At 39.3% G+C, this 21,331-nt stretch overlaps 2 non-coding genes across 2 annotated transcripts; both read left to right on the top strand.

Annotated features, from left to right (window-relative positions):
- On the top strand, window positions 1–107 carry LOC125369080. Its single transcript, XR_007214574.1, has one exon. It is a non-coding gene; the product is annotated as a small nucleolar RNA R71 (small nucleolar RNA).
- Window positions 108–20,955: 20,848 nt separating this feature from the next.
- Window positions 20,956–21,061, top strand: LOC125369065. Its single transcript, XR_007214558.1, has one exon. It is a non-coding gene; the product is annotated as a small nucleolar RNA R71 (small nucleolar RNA).
- The last annotated feature ends 270 nt before the right edge of the window (window positions 21,062–21,331 follow it).

The following is a 21,331-nucleotide window of genomic DNA, read 5'->3' on the forward strand; positions in this document are numbered from 1 at the left end:
AGTCCGTGGTGTGGGCAGCACTAGAGCAAATCTTTGTACCTCTCCCAAGCATCGTACATGCTCTCGTCATTGAACTACGCAAAAGAAGATATATCATTTCTCAATTTAGCGGTTTTAGTAGGAGGAATGTACTTATATAAAAAAATTTCAACCAGCGATCTCCATGTCGTAATAGTGTTGGCTGGGAACAACTGCAACCATCTTTTCGCTCGGTCCCTCAGAGAAAAAGGAAACAGCCTCAACTGAATGGCATCATCAGTTGTTCCATTTATCTTGAAGGTGTCGCAGATCCCCAAGAAGTTGGCGATGTGAGCGTTTAGGTCCTCGCTTGGCAATTCCCCAAATTGTAAACTATTTTCCACCATCTGTATCACGTTTGGCTTTATTTCAAAGTTGTTGGCCACTACAGGTGGTCGCAATATACTCATCTGTGTCCCCTCAAGAGAAAGTCTAGCAAACTCGTACATTGTCCTGGCTTCATCTGCAGCCCGATTATTGTCTCCATCCCTGCTGGTCTATTCACAGGGGCTTCAAACTCTATCCATGCCTCCTCTTCTTCTTGCATATGCTTCCTCAACAAATAGAGGGATCGCTCTTTTTCAGCAAGAGGGTATACAGGAGTAGGATTAGAGCTCCTAATCATAAACTACTCGAAATGGAAAGGCAGCAACTAAAGAACACAGGAATAAATACAATAATAAAGAATATATATAGAAAAAATGAAAAGACAAACAAAAAATGGCTAGATTAACACAAACACAAATTCACTCTAGTTCAAACAAAAGTTCCCCGACAATGGCGCCAATAACTTGATAGGCTATTTGTGTAGCTACAATCTAAGGCAGTGAATCTATCGATGCAGACTAGCACTAACGGTGAGTATCAAGGTCATATTCTCAGGTAAGGGTGATCCTAGAACTACTACAGCGTCTTATGATATCTAACCCTAACAAAATCAATGAAGTTGCTACTCTATGATTAAATGTAAACAAGTGTTAACTAAGTGTCAGACAGACTGAAAGGATTTAGTGAAACAATCAAAGGAAAAAGCAAACCCAAGGGGACCTAAGCTAGTTGGATTTTAGTGAAGATAGAGATTATATTGATTACCAATTGCAATTACCCATGGAAGAATTCTGAACTAAATTCGGTTTCCCTCTTGAGATAACCGAATTTCTAAACCTAAGAACCTAAAGTTGGAATCTCTTCCTAACGATCGATTCTTAATCCGGCTAGTTAATTCCCCTTATCTCTAAGTGATCATTAACCACTTCTTGCTATTCAAATTTCCAATTACTAAATGAATTTCTCAATTACATAAAGCAATCTAAATACCACAACTCACAACGTCTCATGAATAATGTGATTTCTCATTAATAATGAAAGCAAGAAGAGACAAGCATTGATAATCAAAGTCTCATAAGCATTAAAAATAATCCAACAACATAGGAACCCCAATAGGTTTAACAAATTCAGTTACTCATACTAATAAGCAACACAAAGTAAAAACAAATTCATAAAAGTAAATTGAAAGCATGTACACCCTTCTTCAAGTTAGTTGAAAAAACCCTAAATTCTTAATTCCGAATGATGAACCCTAAATTGCCTAAATCTCCTCTTGATCTTCAATTTGATGTTAAAACTAATGTAATCCTTCCTTCAATAGATGAAATGGTCTCCTAAAGCTGAGTATTGAAGTCTGGGAAAAGATGGCTTATGCATGTATATGTGAAATCAAGTCAGAAAAACGAACCCTAACTCAATAAATCGCATTTGCCTATATAAATCTCTTAGCACGGTCAAGTGAGTCCAGCCGTGTCGAACCTCCGTATCCCGCAACTTAAGGCTTCTTCCTGGTCGTGCCCTCACTGGTGCTGAGCCACACGCGCCGTGGTGGAGGCCGTGGTGGCTTCGGAAACCATGCCAAAATGGCACTCTTGAGGGTCAAGAGTTGATGGTTCAGCACGGCTAGAGTCCAGGCCGTGCTCAACCTTGGAATGCTAGTCCTTGCTCAATTTTGATGGATTCTGGTCTGTAATTGCCCATATTTCCCTTAATTACTAATAATGTCCATCGATAATGACCTGAAACATGAAAGGAACTAAAACACAGGTGATTTTGGCATAAACAATATAACTATGAACAAAAATGTAAATAATTGGGCATATAAACATGTATAAAATGATGCACATCATCCTTTTCGGGGGGTGGACCTCCACAGGCTAACTACTTTGCATTTAGGGGTTAGAACTAAAAGCACAATGAAGCAAGTTAACTAGACAGAAAATTTAATTAAAGTAGGAAGGACTAGACTTAAATAAGAATAAGAGTAACTAACTTAAATAATTTTAAAAAAATATTTTATGTCTCGTCACAGAGGCTGACCTCACGTGAGTACAGGTTGAGCTCGCGTGAGGTTAGTCCCTCAGGACATGGAGGGGGGCTCACAGCATCATTTTGAAGCTAACCCATTTACTGAGGGAGAAAGAGAGAGTGAACTCATGCGAGCATAAGTTAAGCTCGCGCGAGGTGAAACCGTAAACTCTACCCATGATCAATACGATGTCGTTTAACCCTAGGAGTCTCTGTTTGGGTTCAAATGGTCACTAGACTCGCACGAGTAGAGGGTGAGATCAGACGCGCTTAGAGCCAGTCCTTGGAACATACCAAACACGACTCTAAGGGCTAACGACATTGGTTTAAGGCCTTAGGCTCCCTGACCTCGTGCGTGCAAAGTATGACCTCGCATGAGCTTAATGGTTCAGGTCCCTGTGGCCATTAAACGACCTCGTTTCAATCTAAACATAGAGGCATATAAATAAAATGATAGGAAAAATATGGCAAAAGGGGTTGACCTCGCATGAGCAGAGTCTAAACTCCCGCGAGCTCAACCTACCCAGAAGATGGCAGAAATGAAAAATGGCAAAACTTTATTTCCAATAAGACTTTTGATAAGCATCATACTACACATTTTTTCATGCCCAATTGTTTACATTTTTATGCATGATTATCCCGTTTTATGCTAGAATCACCTGTCTTTTGTTTCCGTTCTCGTTTCAGGTCATTTTCGAAGGACACCATCAATAATCGAGGGAAATACGTGTGATTATGGACCAAAATCCATCAAATTGGGCGAGGACTAGCACCCCAAGGGTTGAGCACGGCCTGGACTCTGGCCGTGCTGAATTGCCAAGAAGCTATCCCTAATTCTGCCATTTCAGCATGGCTTTCGAAGCCACCACGGCCTCCAGCACGGCCTGTGGTGGATCAGCACCGGCTTGGGCATGGCTTGGAAGGAGTCAGCACAATAGACTTCACAGATTCAGCACTGCCTGGACTCCGGCCGTGCTGAATCATCACAGCCTGGACTCTGGCCATGCTGAATCAACTATATAGGCAATTTTGAATTCTTTTGGAAAGGACACAAATTTTGACTCAATTCCAAGACACAACTTAATCAATTGTTTCCTATACCTCAATGTAGACCTTGAGAGAAACAATTCATCAATTGAATAAGGGATTTTACTTGTTCCAACATCGAATTGAAGATCAAGACAAACCTTAGGAGCATTCAAGAGGCAACTAGGGTTTGAGATTTTGAATTTGCAAATTTAGGGTTTCTCATTCAACTTGAAAGAGAAGGATGTACATGCCTTTAATTTTCTTTTCCTTATTTTGTTCCTTAATTGCTTTGACCATGAACATGAGTAGCTAGATCTTTTGAACCCATTGGGGTTCACCTTTATTGATGGATTATGCTTAATTGTTAGATTTGTAATTGTCATTCTTGCAATCTTCTTGCTATTTAGTAATAAAAGTTTGATTCAGTTAATTTGAGACATTGAATTAATTGTTTGTGGGTTGTTTCTTCACATTGAGAAATGCTTGTTATAACTAGACATTAAATAGTAAAAACTGGTAATTAACACTTAGAGATAAGGTTGATTTACCCGCCGGATTAAGAATTAATAACTCTTAATAGTTTTTAAATCATGCTTAATGCTAATCTGTAGTAATCCGATAGGAAGAGATTCTATTAGGTTAGTGCAGGTTTAGGAACTCGATAAGCTCGAGAGAGGAACCGGATTCAATTCAGGATTTAGGCACGGGTAAGCAAGATCGGCAATCTATAAAATCCATTTTTTAGAATTCCACCACTTAGGCCCCCTTTTGGGTTTGTTTCTCTCTTTGCAATTGTTTTCTTTGACTGTTCGTTGTCCTTCATTTACTTATTTGCACTCATAACCATTAGCTGGTAACGTTAGAACTTTCACATACTATTTCAAACTAGATAACATAGCAAACAGTAGTAACTCTAGGTTCACCCGATCTCCAGGGATACGACCTTGATACTCACTAGTGCTATGCTGCATCGGGAGGTTCACTGCCGTAGGTGTAGGTTGCATAAATAGCCATCAACTTTTATATGGAAAAAAGAAACATGTGCGTGGGTGAAAATTAGAAATGATGATGCATGGGATAAAGCAAATAGACAATAATAATAAATAAACAAAATAAATAAAACATAACAAAATTGACAAAATTTAGATGTGATGAATGCAAGAATAATATTTTGGCCTTAAGTGGCTACCTTTGTTTTTCTTTGAGAACGAATTAATCTTCCCAAAATTCAAAAAGAAAAATGAAATAACCTTACTCAAAGAAAGATTGCCCAAAGAAGATGAAATAACCTTGCTCAAAGAAAGATTGCCCAAAGAAAAATGATTAATTTTTGACTTTTGTCTTTTGAAGAAGAAATCTTTTTAGCATAAATTTTAGAAAGCCTTCCAAAAATCGTCTTTTCCCAAAACTTTGATTTTTTGACACTAGTTTCAAATCCCAACCCTTGACACAAAGTTCCCCTTTGTCTTTTATAGGGTTTGCCAAGTGTTATCCCCTTATTGGACAGAAAAATCCCGTCTAAACCTGCTAGCCAATGGATGAGCGACACGTCAGCTAAGAGCTTTCCTCTGTCCAAGCTGAGCTCCCACGAAGTCATAGCGAGGCCACATGGGAGCTCAGGCTTGAGGTATATAAGCTTAGGGATGAACATGCGCAAGGTCAGATGCAGAGCCCATGCCCCTAGGTCAACTACTCGACTCGCACGTGTACACGTCGGAGGGTCACGGGTTTAGGCTGAATTTGTGCAAGCTCACCTTGGGTGCGGGTGAGGTCGCAGGTCGCTCACTGCCTGGATAGCCTAGCGTGAGCTTAGGCTAAGCCCACATGAGTGCAATCTTATATACCTCTCACCATTATTTCATAGTATTTTTGCTCATTTTAATATTTATTATTTTATTATATTTCCTTGGGCAATTTCCCTAAGGGTCGAGTTTACAGTTCCTTGTCATCTTTCAGTTCTGCAGCCAACTATACCTTCTTATCATTGGGTTTTATATAACGCTAGTCTCCGATTTCTAATGATAACAGATATCCAAAAGGGTTTTAGGATATCAACACTATCATACTCTTGAAACAAAAGTGTTTTTTTGGGATTTGTTGTCTTTTAAGAGAAGGAGTATTTTGAAAGAAGCAAAAGGACTTTGATAGATCTTGATGGAGATTAGGATAAATAAACTAATATTAAAATGGAAAAAAGCTTGAAGATGCTTAGCATAAGATGCACAACCTTAAGCTAATCATATACACAATTTTTAGTATTTAGTAGGATACAATATATTTACAAGAAATGATCTCTTATGGAATATGTAATTATATCTCATTGTTGATGAGACTACTACATTAAGAACTAATGTTTGATATTAATTCTTTGAGCTGGCATCAAGCCATAAATTATATTGTAGATACCATATTGTTTAACTAAGTGAAGACTGTGGTGGACCCATCTAAATGGATAAGATCCATTAAGGTACAAGTGAGTATTTTTTGAGAAAAACTAATATAGAAATCTTTGCCCAAAGGTTGAGCAAAGAAAACTTAATAAGTTACATACTTAATCAAAGGGTTGATTAGTAATGTATTTATAAGTATCAATCTAAATAGAATAAAACAAGTGTATATGAAGGGGTTTTTAGGAGTATAATAATATTTGCTAATATTGTATGTTGTGGACATATAGATAAAAGGAAAGTGACATATTTTTTATCATCAGTCTCCCAAGGCTTATAAGTCCATAAAGAGTTAGAACATGCAGTTTACTTTCTAGAATTGAGATATATAGAGATAGATGCTTCAAACTGCATGAATGTTCTAAACTTCATGTACATAGACATATATGTTAAAAGGTTTAACATGGAAGAATCAAAGAAAGATTCTTGGCAATGTCTCATGACATATCTTTTCCCAAAGAAATGTGCTTTAAACACTCATTAAGAAAGAAGTGATTAACAGAATAATTTATACGAAAGCATAATATTCTATTATATACATATGTCATGTTATGTACTAGACTTTATGGTTATTCTAGATATTGAAGGCATTGCTCGTCTCTTAGTGGTAGGAGTAGTCATGGTATTATCAAGAAATAATCTAAACTGTTAGAGATGAACACCATGGAATGTAAACACAAATTTAAACGAGATTGTAAAGCAAGTTTATAATGATGAGGTTCTCATTACATACGTTCCTAAACTTTGTTCATAGTCAATGTTTGATTAAGAATTATATATTAATCTATGGATATTAATCAAACGCTTGAGACTACCATAGTGTGATATCATTTACTTATGAAAAAAGCAACATGTTTCATACAGTTGAGGAATAGGGACTCCGAGATAAGCATATGAGTGCTTCAAGAACAAGTTCATTGAACATGACCCCACTTAGTAGTCTATATCGAATTTATCTCGAGTGTCTATAGACAATACTCTTGTAACAATCATGTAAGACTGATCCTTAGACTTAAGATAACAATGTATTATCTTATATGAGGATTCTTATACTTTAATATTATCTTATATCCTCCTATCCATGGAGTGCTCAAGGGATAGCTATTAGATATAGTAAAAATCATATGTAGATTTTAAGTTATCAATTAAGAGATTATTGCCCAAGGTAATATATCATGGGACCTTATCTTGATGATTCTAGATATGCTTTAACATTGAGATCCTTGGCGAAGGTTGTATGAATGAAGATTATGAAAAGTGTTTCATAGATCTTATTCAATAATGTTATATGGAATTATCAAGAAAAATATGATTGGTTCAACTATAGAGTTAACACTTGCATCCATACTTTATGAATCAATTGGGATAAAAGTACAATGAAAGGATTGAATTACATTGTATGATTGTTCACTACAAAGGTTAATTAAAGCACTTTAGTCATTTCTGCACATTTGGGTGATCATGAGGCATTGCTAAATGCCAATCTTAATCTATGAATATGGATTGAGTTAAATTAGAGAATTAACATTGAATTAGAGGAGTTTAATTCAAAATCTGTAATATATTTGGAACCTCTTGAGTCAACAAAAATAGGCTTTAATTGAGGATTACAACGAGGCTTAAGAATTAGGCTGAAGCTCATATATATTGGGCCTAATAAAAGGTTAATTAATTAAGAGCTAATGGGCCTTGTATAATGGGCCTATGAATGCAATATATATAGAAAGTGCATTTAGGATAACACAATCCAACTTAAAGTAAGTTAGGATTTTGTAGGAATCTTAAACCTTTAAGGACTTTGATTAAAAGATATTTATATAGAAAGAGATGTGTATGGGGCAACAAGCTAATTGTGATTGATGTCTTTAATAAGAAAAACATTTTCTTAAGAAGAATACCCTAGGTTAAACAATCACTAACATTAATTGATTCATCCCCCTTGCTTGAAACTACCATTCAATCTCCAACATCTCTTCTCAATCTCCTAAAAGTAGTTTAGTGAGATCTTTGCTTAGAAGCTTGTATGGATCACCCAAAGAAGTTGGTTACTTAAGTAGCTTAAAGTGCATCAATCATCCTTGAAGAATTATGAATCAATAAAGCTAGAAGTAGTTTTTGGAATTAGCAGCACATTCCCTTTATAAGCCTTTCTCTATCTTTCACTTGTTTTATTTGAATTTTTTTTAAATTGCTTCAATTGTGCCTTTCCTTATGTTTTAATATCAATTACCAACACTTCAACACTAGTGACCAACTCTAATCTTTCCCAGCTCACCCTTTTATTGAATGCTCTAGCTACCCTCTTCTAATACAACAACATGTGATACAAAGCCTTCATCCTCTTCTCGTTGATGAGAGCTAACTCTCTGCTCACCTCACTAATATTCTGGTATGTTTGCTTCTACCATGACTTTCAGTTCTCACTTAACTGGTAGAACTACTTTAGTTTCGTAAACTATAAAGTACGATATTTCCCTCGTCGATGTTCGTTCAGTAGTTTGATGCCCCCAAAGTGCAAAGGGCAGGTGAAACAACCAATCCTTATAATTCCATGCCATCTTTAGGGGTATCTTCTTCAAATTCTTATTAGCCGCTTCAACTGCATAATTTTCTTAAGGCTTGTATGGAGAAGACTTGTGATGTTCAATCTTGTATTCCTCAAGCAGATCTGCTACCTCACCTATGAACTGTACAATTACCTATTACAATATGGTGCGGGATCCCGTATAAACCTAGCCCTCTACTTTGCCAAAATGGTGGTTAATGATTCTGCTTCAGCACCCTTAGAGAAATAGTCAATCACCACGACTCTAGACCTATGTCCATTCGAGGGAGGCTTGATTTCTCCAATGATGTCAATTTCTCAAGCTGCAAAAGGTCATAGAAACGTTAAATTGTGAAGTTTTATCGGAGGCAGATGCTTCAGGTTACTATATACTTAACACTCATGGCATTTCCTTGCCAAAGCTATGTAATCTTTTTCCATCATCAAGCAATAATAGCCTTGATGAATGATTTTACTAATCAACACTATGCCATTCATATGAGGCCCAAACACCCTTTTGTGCACTTCTTCCATTGCCATTCTCTTATACATTACCCTATTGTGACTAATGTAGTTCCTAGCTTGAATCTGTAGCGCATGCTTATCCCTTGTAGTTGCTTATTTTGTATATTCTCTATTCTCTATGAATTTCTGCAATTCATAAAATCAAGATTTCTCTTCTAGGTCCATCTTGATATCCATAATCCTTTTCCTATAGTAATAAGGTACTCTAGATTTTACAATCTCCAATAGCTTTATCTAGAGTTGTGCGAGATTGTCCCACATAGATGAGAGAGTGGCTAACAAATGTACCATCTGGTTCTTGTCTCTAGGCAAGTGAATGAACAAACAATTAAAGATATTGCAAACGAAAGTCATGAGATAGTTGACATAAAGTCTCAACCTCTCTTCCTTCACTTTCTATTCTTTAGTAGCTTGTAGGATTACCGGGATGGAGTCACCGTAGACCATCAAATGCTTCACTCCTGCCATCATAGTCGCTTCTAGCCCATACAGACATGCCTTATACTATGCCATGTTGTTCGTGAACTTCAAGTCTAATATATTGGCCATTGGCAGCATCTCGCCTTCCGATGTGATCAATACTGCTCTAACCATGCACCTTTTGCGTTCATTGCTCTATTAAAGTACAACCTTCATTCTTGAATCTTGATTGCCCTTAGATTTATAAGGAAACTTCAAATCTCAAGGGTCATCTCCCTCGATCGCAATTTGTGCTAGGAATTCTGTTACAACTCTTCCCTTAACTACTTTTCATGACGTACTTGATGTCGAACTTTATCAAAAGTACTGGCCATCTAGCCAACTTACCCGTAAGGGACAGAGCTTTGAATAAATACTTCAGTGGGTCTATTTTTAAAATTTCTTGGACCTTATAAGATTGGAAGTAGTGTCCCAACTTTCTCATAGCCCATATTATAGCCAAACACGTCGTTAGGCCCACATTATGCTACCATTTCCCCTATTGCTTCCTCTTCTAGAGCTAAGTAAAGAATCAATGGATTCCCATCCTTTGGCAGTTTTAATGCTAGTGGCTTCATCAGGTAATCATTAATACTGCTAAAGGCTTTTTAACACCGTTCATCCCACACAATAGTTTGGTGTTTTCTCAAAACTTGAAAATAGGATCACAAATCATTATAAGCTTGGAGATGAACTAACTGGTATGCTGTAGACGTCCTAAAAATCCACTGACTTCTTTTCCGTCTTCGGCACTAGCATCTCTTGAGTCGCCCTAATCTTTTCAGGATCTATCTTTATCCCTTGTTGACTCACAATGTGTCTTAACAGCTTTGTTGATGTTACTCCAAACACACTCTTATTAGGGTTCAGTCTTAGATTATACTGTTCCACTCATCCTAGAAGCCTATCTAAAGCCTAAAAATTCCCTTTCTTTGTTTCAGACTTAGCCATCATGTCATCTACGTACACATTAACCTCCTTATGCATCATATCATAAAATAAGGTAATGGCTACTCTCTACTAAGTTGCTCCAGCATTCTTTGACCCAAAAGGCATAGCCTTATTGTAATAAGTACCCCACTATTTGATGAACGCTGTCTTTAGGTTATCTATGACTACCATTATAATCTAATTGTATTCGGAGAACCTATCTATGAAAGAATACATTACACTAGAAGCCGAACTGTCGACTATCACATCGATATGAGGAAGGGGAAGTGATGGGTTATTTATGCAACCTACACCTAAGGCAGTGAACCTACCGATGCAGCCTAGCACTAGTGAGTATCAAGGTCGTATCCCTGGAGATCGGGTGAACCTAGAGTTACTACTGCTTGCTATGTTATCTAGTATGAAATAGGGTGTGAAAGTTCTAACATACCAGCTAATGGTTATGAGTGCAATTAAGTAAATGAAGGACAACAATAGACAATTAAAAGACAATTGTAAAGAGAGAAATAAATCCAAAAGGGAGCCTAAGTGATGGAATTCTAAAGATGAATTTTATGGAATGCCGATCTTGCTTACCCGTGCCTAAATCCTGAATTGAATCCCGGTTCCTCTCTCGAGCTTACCGGATTCCTAAACTGCACTAACCTAATGGAATCTCTTCCTATCGGATTACAAATTAGCATTAAGTATGATTTAAGACTATTAAGAGTTGTTAGTTCTTAATCCGTGAGTAAATCAACCTCATCTCTAAGTGTTAACTACCAGTCCTTACTATTCAAAATCCAGTTGTAACAAGCATTTCTCAATGTCAAGAAACAACCTAATAAACAATTAATCCAACGTCTCAAATTAACCGCATCAAACTTTTATTCACTGAATAGCAAGAAGATTGCAAGAATGACAATTATAAAAACTAACAATTAAGCATAATCCATCAACAAAGGTGAACCCTAATGGATTCAAAAGATCTAACTGCTCATGTTCATAGTCAAAGCAATTAAAGAACAAAATAAGGAAAAACAAATTAAAGGTATGTACACCCTTCTCTTTCAAGTTTGAATGAGAAACCCTAAATTTGCAAATTCAAAATCTCAAACCCTAGTTGCCTCTTGAATGCTCCCAAAGTTTGTCTTGATCTTCAATTCGATGTTGGAATAAGTGGAATCCCCCTTCAATTGATGAAAATTGATCTCTCCAGTCTACAATTGAGGTATAGGAAATATTTGATTAAGTGTGTGTCTTGGAATTGAGTCCAAAATGATTCAACACGGAGTCCAGCCGGTGTCAATCATGGAGTCTGGCCGAGCCACCACAGGCCGTGCCCAAGGCGGTGCTTGATCCACCACAGTCGGCCGGAGGCCGTGGTGGCTACCAAGGCGTCTTTGAAATGGCACAATTGGGGATAACCTCTTGATAATTCAGCACGGCCGGAGTCCAGGCCGTGCTCAACCCTCGGGGTGCTTGTTCTCGCCCAATTTGATGGATTTTGCTCCGTAATCCCACGTATTTCCCTTGATTACTGATGGTGTCCTTCGAAAATGACCTGAAACGAAAAGGGAAACAAAAGACAGGTGATTCTAGCATAAAACGGGATAATCATGCATAAAAATGTGAACAATCGGGCATGAAAACATGTGTAGTATGATGCTTATCAAATTACCCCATGTTTAAACTTTTGCTTGTCCTCAAGCAATTTACAACTCACTCCTCAAAAGATATCAAATAACTCAATCAACTGCATTGCAGGAGGTTAGCTCAAAATAAATTTCAAAACTCTGTAATGATTTTTCCCAAAATCCCCAAATCACTAAATCCTTAAGAGAAAGAGCAAACTTAATAAAGTTGCTAAAGTTAAAATGATAAACCATCTAAATTAAGAAATTGAGAATCATGCCTCACAAGATATCACTCAAAACACACAAGTGTATATAGGTGAAAGAAGATCGCCAAGCTCTCAACGCAAAAATACAGAAAAAGTGCTTACCATAGGCTTGCTTATGGATTCAATCTCCACTACTACGAAATAATCAATATTCATGATCAAAGGGTCTTGAGCCAGGTTGTAATGGGGTTAAGGTAAGGTACGTATAAATATGGAAAGTAGGCTACAAGTTGCTGGAAGTTAAGCAAGTAATGCAAGAAAGTAATGAAGGATCAAGTGTTGTACCAAAATGAACACTAAGTTGCTCTAAAAATAAGATGATGCTCGAAATGAACTAAATTAATACTTTCTACTTTTTTTTTTTGTTTTTTTGTTTTTTTTTTATATATAAATATATATACTATGTATATATATTACAACAGCTTATGTAGGAGTTGTTGGTTATTGACACATACAATAATTGAAGGAAGCATCTATGAAAAATCTAGCAACTTAGTGAAATATATGAATGCAGATTGATCCAAAGTAAAATGCAGCATAACTTATATAATTTCCAGCAATAATGGTAGAAAGAATGGTCAAATGAATAGAAGTGATAAGATGAGTGTCACTGTTATTATTGTCAAGAAAGGAATGGCTAAGGCTCAAAATTGGTTCACTAAGGGAAAAATAGGGTTAGGCTTTTTTTGGCCAAATTGTGTAAATCCTAAGTGCCCAAATCATCTCACGATTATTGACAATTCATGTAATTTCAACAGATATCGTAAAGCAAGTTCTAGAAATGTAGATTCTGAAATGCTCACTAATGAAGGAAAAGGGAGCATAATAGTGATGCACCAATTGGCTCAAAATCTCACCATTTGAGTGATTTAAAATTGCATGAATTCTCAACCCAAAGTTTAAATAGTCAATCACAATAATAAGCAGCAATATTAACAGTGTTCTATATCTACGATAAAGTAATATGGAAGAATTAAGGAAAAATACCAGTTTTACCTGGCTGGATTGTAGTTGAGAGATTTATTCATTGCCTTCTTCCGAACAAGGTTCGATAAAAGCTATAAGGGAATCCATTCAAAGGAGAAAAAAGTCATCAACTACTTAATTAAAACAAAACTCAAGATAGGCACAACATCGGTAGGTCCCTACCCCACATTTTAGTATAACACTATCCACAGTGTTAGAGAGATTTAGACTGAGGAAGCATATGATTCACACATTATGGTTATGGAAGATAATGCTGAAATTTTTTTTTTTTTTTTTTTTTTTCAAATTAAAAAAACTATAATGTTCTACTTAACATAAACAAACAAGTGCAAGGAAATAACATAAAAGTAAACAAGCTACAAGCAAGAAAGTAAAAGGAGATAACAAATTGAAAGAAAAAAAAATAATAAAAAAAAAATAATAAAATAAAATAAAGAAAAAGGATGGAGGAAAATATCACAAATTTTTTCTTTCCTCTAGAGTCTCACGACGGTGTATCCTCACCGTTGGATCTCGGAAGTCAAAGGTGGAAATTTGCCGAGGAGGTTGTGGTGGTGGATCGGGGTCATGAAGCATGTCGCCAAATCGAACTCCATATCATCAATGAGCCGTTGATTTTGTGCTCCGACCTCTTGCATCTTTTGAATCCGCACTACTATGAAGTCTGGGTGGCCTGTCTTTCTAAACCACTCGGGGAATTGTTGAAGTGTACTGTTCAAACCGCCTAACCGTGCTTTCGTTTCTTCTTGAAACCGCACAAACTCAAGATCGCAGACTCGATCTAGACGGCCGGCCAAAGCACCGATCCGACGCTCGATGGCTCTACCGAATGAGAGGATGAGGCTCCGGATGAAGGCATAAACACTCTAGCCGGGTTAGGAATCCTAACATCCGGAATCCCACCGATGGATGTTGGCCTCACACGCCTCTCTAGCTTCCCTAACTATTGTGCTCACGAGCCTATATTCAATACCATGTGGATGTCTAGTGGCCGTGATCATCTGCATGTTGATCATTTGTCTGATCCCTAGTGGTGTCATGTCATCAATATTTGAAAGCTCCGGCTGCATACCGTCCAATACATCTAGTCTCTTAGCTAACCTAGTCACATACGGACCGAAACAACAATGCATCTTCTTCTGAGCGTCTACTATAAATGAACGGACTTGGCGAGCAAATAAATATCCCAAGTCTAGCTTCTTCCGATGTTGCATAGCCCAGAGAATAAAGACATCACCGGTGGATCGCCCCAAACCGCCCCCTACCAGTAATGGTGTAAGCTAGTAGGGTATGAATGTAGCGGAGATGGTCCGGTAGGCTAGATGCCTTAGACCTGCTTGGGTAGTATGTTTACGGCCTCATTACCAATGAATCCCACATGGCGTCATATGAAATTGGATGGATGTAGAGACAACCCTGATACTCCTCCCCCGAGATTTCTTGTTCAGTCCATAATCCTAAATGCATTCCAAATTGTGGGACTGACATCGAGAAATCCCTTCCCCCAAGCCTAAAATAAATTGCATCAGCCGATGCCGCCAGGATCCTGTCACGCAGGAAGAAGGTGCTGAGGAACTCGATCGTAAGCTCACGGTAGGTTGGCTCAATGATGTTAAAGAATCTCGCATATGGCAGAGTCTTGATCAGTGTGTGCACATCTTGAGCCAATCCCACTCTCTCTAGGGATGTGAAGTCTATGCAACGGCCCGCCATCACTTGCTTCCATCTCATGACTTGGAATCTACTTTCATTGTCTGCATTAGGGAATGTCCACAATGGATGACGGCCAGTGTGGATGGATTCACAGTAGTGCTCTCCGAGGTCTGACTATTTCGTGGTGGTGGAGGTGGAAGTGCCGGCCGGTTCGCGCCGGAGGAAGACGTTCCTTCACCACGCGATCGCTTCGGTAGCGACGCTTCAGTTTGCTTTCTACGAGATTTATCGCGGTCCGTCATATCACCTAATGCAACGAATTATTAGTTTTTGTAAAAATTCAAGTTAATGAAAGAAATAATCTACCGAATCAACGTATAATGATTATACTTGACTAACCAAAACTTGTATAAACTAATAAACCGAGTATATATCAATCCAATTTATCATGAACCAAAGAATTGCAATTTAAATCTAAACATTATTCATGCTTTGCATGTCAGAGGCACATTTTATTTCCACCAAAACCCCACAGTTATTAATTTCATAACCAACTACACCACAAACACAACAACTAATGTAGATTAACCTAACCAAGGTCATATAGTTACACTATAGAGCCACCAAAATATCCTAGCATGTACTAACAAAAGTATATGTCTAAAATAGAAGTGAAATCATAATAATAAAAAAATATATATATATATATATAATGCAACAAATGAAGGGACTTACCTGAGTTCGCTTAGGAAAGTGAGAAGGGTGAGATAGGGGTATAAGAACAACACCTTTGAGCTAAGAAAAACAAAAGGGAAGCAAAATTTTGGAGGCCTCCAATTCTTATAGGCACTAAGCCAAAGACGGGTGAGGGTAAGGCCGTCGACAAGACGGCTAGGACTCGGCCGATCCTTTAGCCTTCTTTGGATGCTCCTTGGCACGGGCAGAGCACGGCCGTGCTTCCCAAAGACGGCTAGGGGTTGTGTCTCGCCTTCAAGCCGTGACAATTGCTCTTTATCCTTCAACACGGTCTTGACTCTACCGGTGATGCAGCCGTGATGGCCACGGAAACCGTGGTGAAACGGAGTTTTCTGGGCTTGCCTTTTGCCGACTCGAGTCGCCTTGCCCCCATACCTATAATTAACACATATGCATGTAATTAGATCATTAAACAAGTAGATATGGTCAAACAGGAAGAGTTTGTCCTCTTGATTCTATAAGTCCGAAAATTAAAATTAACCTAATTATTTTTAAGCAACTATAATAAAGTCAAATGAAAATAATGAAACAATCACAACTAATTAAAAACATGAAAGTATAATCCAAGTCGAATGTACGGGAAGTGCTTATTTGCGAGTCTTAAGCGTGACTCATTCGGATCACCCTTCTGTGCATACAAAGCCAGTCAACTCGTTGCTCACTATCCAACGAGTTACAATGATATCGCTTTAGCCGATGGCCGTTCACTTTGAAGTTCCCCTTCTCCGGATGATGCAACTCTACCACTCCATATGGAAAGACTTGTCCGATCCGAAATGGTCCGCACTCAACGAGTCTGTAGCTTTCCGGAAGCAGACGGCGAGAGTTGTAAAGCAACACTCGATTCCCAACCTGAAATTCCTTAGGCTCACGAATCCTTTGATCATGCCATTTCTTAGTCCTTGCTTTGTAAGTTAAGGAGTTTTGTATACCGCCACTCATCTAGCTCACTCACCGCCATTGCCGCCTCCTTACCCTGCATAATCAATATCAAAGTTACAAGTTCTAAGGGCCCAAAGTGCCCTATGCTCTAACTCAATGTGCAAATGACATGACTTTCCATAAACAAGGCGATAGGGCGTAAAACCTATAGATGTCCTAAAAGCGATCCTAAACGCCCATAATGCATCATCTAACTTAAGAGTCCGGTCCTTCCCACCGGTACTACGCTCTCTCTAAAATACGTTTAATACCCCTATTAGTTACCTCAACCGCCCCACTAGTCCGGGGGTGATAGGGAGTAGAGAACCGATGAGTAACTCCGTACCGCTTAAGTACTTTCTCTAATTGGGTGTTGCAGAAATGTGTTCCTCTATCACTAATAAGCGCCCTAGGTATGCCAAACCTAGCAAACAATCGCTTAAGGAACCTGCAGACAACCCTAGCATCATCGATGGCTACAACCGAGCTTCGTGCCACTTAGAGAAATATTCAACAAAGAACTGTGAATGTACTTATTACCATACGAAGAGGGAAAGGGTCCCATGAAGTCGATGCCCCAGACATCAAAAATCTCAACGACTTGCACACTGGTTTGGGGCATCTCATCACGAGAAGAGATATTACCTGCGCGCTGGCAAGGGTCACAAACCTTAACAAATTTCCGTGCATCTTGGAAGAGCGTAGGCCAATAGAATCCTGCCTCTAGCACCTTCCTCGCAGTATGGTTTCACGCTTGATGACCTCCAAGTGGGTCCCTCATGGCATTGCTTCAATATTTGGAGAGTCTCCTCGCCATATACACAACGGCGAATCACCCGATCCGCACATACTTTAAACAAAAGGGATCTTCCCAAATATAGTATTTCAAATCGTGAAGAATTTCTTCTTTTCACGACACGTCATACCCTTTGGTAGAACCCTAGCAACCAAATAGTTAGCATAATCAGAAAACTAGGGAGTATCAGTGTATACCTGAGTGACATACAAATGTTCTTCTGGAAATTGATCATTTATGGTCGTCTCATCAAGTGCATCTAAGTGAGGATTTTCCAATCTCGATAAATGGTCCACGCCGGATTCTCCGCGCCCTTCTTATCCTTGATCTCAACGTCAAATTCCTGTAATAAAAGAATCCACCAAATCAATCTCGGTTTCGCATCATTTTTCAGGAATAAGTACCTCAATGCCGAGTGGTCCGTGAAGACAATGGTTTTGGAGAGAACGAGGTATGATCTAAACTTGTCGAAGGCGTAAACAACCGCCAATAACTCCTTCTCTATGGTGGTGTAGTGTTCTTGGGCTCCTCGCCAAGGTCTTGGCGTAGTAAATGGGTTGAAACTTCTTTTCAATCCTCTGTCCAAGCATGCTCCAATCGCATAATCACTAGCATCGCACATCGGGTTCAGGCGGCCCCCAATCGGGAGAAACCATGATCAATGAGTTAGAAGTTTCTTCAAGAACTCAAAAGTCGCCACGCATGCATCATCAAAAATAAAAGGTACATCCTTAACTAACAATTGAGTGAGGGCCTAGCAATCTTAGAAAAATCTCTAATAAATCTCCTATAAAACCCTGCATGGCCCGGAAAACTCCTAACAAATTTTAATGAACTAGGAGGAGGTAGCTTAGATATTACTTCTACCTTAGCTCTATCCACCTCCATCCCGACCGAGAGATCTTATGCCCTAAAACAATCCCCTCTCTTACCATGAAATGACATTTTTCCCGGTTTAGTACCAAGTTAGCCTCAATACATCTAGCTAACATGCGCTCAAGGTTTGCCAAACAAAGAGAGAAAGAATTACCAAAAATAGAGAAGTCATCCATAAATACCTCCATAGACTCCTCAATCATGTCCTCAAAAATAGCCATCATGCACCGCTGAAATGTAGCTGGTGCATTGCACAGTCCGAATGGCATCCGTCTATAAGCAAACGTCCCATAAGGGCAGGGTGAAGGTAGTCTTCTCTTGGTCCTCGGGTGCAATAGAATCGAAAGTAACCGAAAAGCCATCAAGAAAACAATAAAACATGTGGCCTGCTAAACGTTCAATCATCTGATCAATGAAAGGAAGAGGAAAGTGGTCCTTCCGAGTTGCATCATTAAGCCTACGGTAATCAATGCAAACTCGGAAGCCTATTACCGTCTGAGTCGGGATCAGCTCATCCTTCTCATTCCTTACCACTGTGATGCCTCCTTTCTTGGGTACAGCCTGCACAGGACTAACCCACGAATCGCCGGAAATGGGATATATCAAACCTGCATCAAGAAGTTTAATTACCTCCTTCTTTACCACTTCTTTCATGTTCGGATTGAGTCGTCTTTGAGGCTGAACCACCAGCCTGAAACTGTCCCCCAATGAAATCTTATGAGAGCAGAAACTTGGATTTATGCCCGAGATATCGGCTATATTGAAAGCAAAGGCCTTCTTGTACTTCCTTAGAACTTCCAACAGCATGGCTTGTTCTTCAGGAGTTAGATCGGTACCGCTATGATTACTCGGTAAGCGCTTCTCTTCATCCAGGAAGGCATAAACCAAGTGGCTCGGTGAACTCCTTCCGCTCTAAAACCGGTGGGTCCTCGAATGAAGTCTTTACTTTCCGCACCCCGGACTGTCAAGAAAAGATAGGGATCATTGACAAGCTCGGCTCGGTTAATAAAACAAATGAGTTGCTCCAACACTTGCTCATTGGACAACTCCTCCTCATCCCTCGGCCTAATGCTACTTGCAAAGGGTCAGCACATAAAATTTCTTATAAATGGGACTCAACCACATCATCAATAACATCAATAGAACATACAGTATTATCATAGTCCAGTGACTATCTCATGGAAGTGGCCAGGTCAAAGGTAATGGTCTCATCATTAACTCTAAGCTTAAGCTTTCCATCGCTTACATCGATAACAGCCCTCGATGTAGCTAGGAAAGGCCTACCCAGGATAAGAGGCACAGTGCTATCACCCTCCATATCCATTACCACAAAATCTACAGGAAAGATAAATTTATCTACCTTTACAAGTACATCTTCAACAATACCTCTAGGAATTTTAACAGTCCTATCTGCTAATTGAACACTCATCCTAGTAGGCTTTGGCTCATGCAACCCTAATTTGGCAAATAAACTAGTGGGCATTAAGTTAATCGGCTCCTAAATCAGCCCAATGCACCACTAATTGATAAATCACCAATCATACAAGGGATAGTAAAACTCCCTGGATCTCGCCGCTGAGTGGCGTTTGTTCTGGAGAATACTGAACACTCCTCATTAAGCACCACCCCGACCAAGATCCTCCAACTTCCTCTTGTTGCTCAAAATCTCCTTTAAAAACTTGGCGATTTCTGACCGTGAAATTGCCTCAACAAAAGGTAAGTTAATTTTCACCGCTTAAATAAGTCAAGAAACTTATCATATTGCTTGTCCACCATATCCTGTCTCAACCTTGCAGGATATGGTACCGGCCGATGCTCCCGCAGGCTCTTTGCTTGTCTTCTTTCTTTCTCTCATTCTCTACCATCTCAAGGTCCGGTCCTTCCTTACCGGCTCGACCGCACGATTGTATTATCCTTATCGGCCTAAAGGCGAAGAACCGGTCAAATTCTTACCCGAACGCAAGGTGATAGCTTTGTAATGCTCCCTCGGGTTTGACTCATAGTGCTAGGGAGCGATCCCGAAGGTCTCTCCGAAAGCATCTTAGAAATTTGGCCAATTTGAGTCTCCAAGTTCGAATCGAGGCTACTGATTCCTAAGTGCACTATCGATTGGAATCTTGTTTGTAGATGTCACAAACTTCATCATGAGCTCCTCTAAATTTGACTTCTTTTCTTGGGAGGAGGAGCTTGTGCAGCCCAAATTGTTGTTGTGGGCTGTTGATGAAGTCTTTGGAAACTGGCGACCCTGGGCATTATTGTTCCTCCAACCGAAATTGGGGTGATTGCGCCATCCAGGGTTGTATGTATTCTTTGTAGGGGTTATTCTACTGCCTTGGGGCATTCCCATATAATCAACTGTTCAACATCGGAAGATATAGTAGAATTAGATGGAAAACTAATAGAAGATGAAGCAAACATACCTCCCGCAGACAGTCAGACCGTAATGCGGGCCACCATAAAACTCGCGACCAACGCTCACGCGTGAACCGGCATCCTGAGTTGGTCGATCTTCTTGGCTAGAAGCTCCACTTGAGCTCGCCAAGGCTGTAGAGTCCACTTGGTTGACCACTCCTTGTCTTCCCCGGTCGGTTCCTAGAGGATTGCCATTGATAGTTGTTCATGGCCATTTCCTCTATCAAGTTCTCGAGCTTGCTCGCGTCTTACCGCTTAGCGCCCACCGCCGCAAAGATCCACCATCTCGCCTCGTTGCGAGGTTCAACCCATTGTAGAAGGTCCGAACTGCATCCACACCGGCAATCCGTGATGTGGGCAGCATCTCAAAAGATCTTTAAATCTCTCCCATGCATCGACATGCTTTCATCATCAAACCGCACAAAAGAAGATATGTCATTTCTAAGTTTAGCGGTTTTAGCGGGAGGAAAATACTTATATAAAAATTTTTCGTACCAACGCCTTCCAGGTAGTGATCGTCATTGTGGAAGAGATTGCAACCATCTCTTTGCTCTGTCCCTCAAGGAAAATGGAAACAATCTCAGCCGAATGGCATCATCGGTTGTTCCATTTATTTTGAATGTGTCACAAATCTCCAAAAAGTTGGAGATATGTGCATTGGGATCCTCGCTGGGCAATCCTCCAAACTGCACGCTTTGTTGGATCATCTGGATAACATT

This window comes from Ricinus communis, chromosome 1 (genome assembly GCF_019578655.1).
Source record: "Ricinus communis isolate WT05 ecotype wild-type chromosome 1, ASM1957865v1, whole genome shotgun sequence".
NCBI classification, from domain to species: Eukaryota; Viridiplantae; Streptophyta; class Magnoliopsida; order Malpighiales; family Euphorbiaceae; genus Ricinus; species Ricinus communis.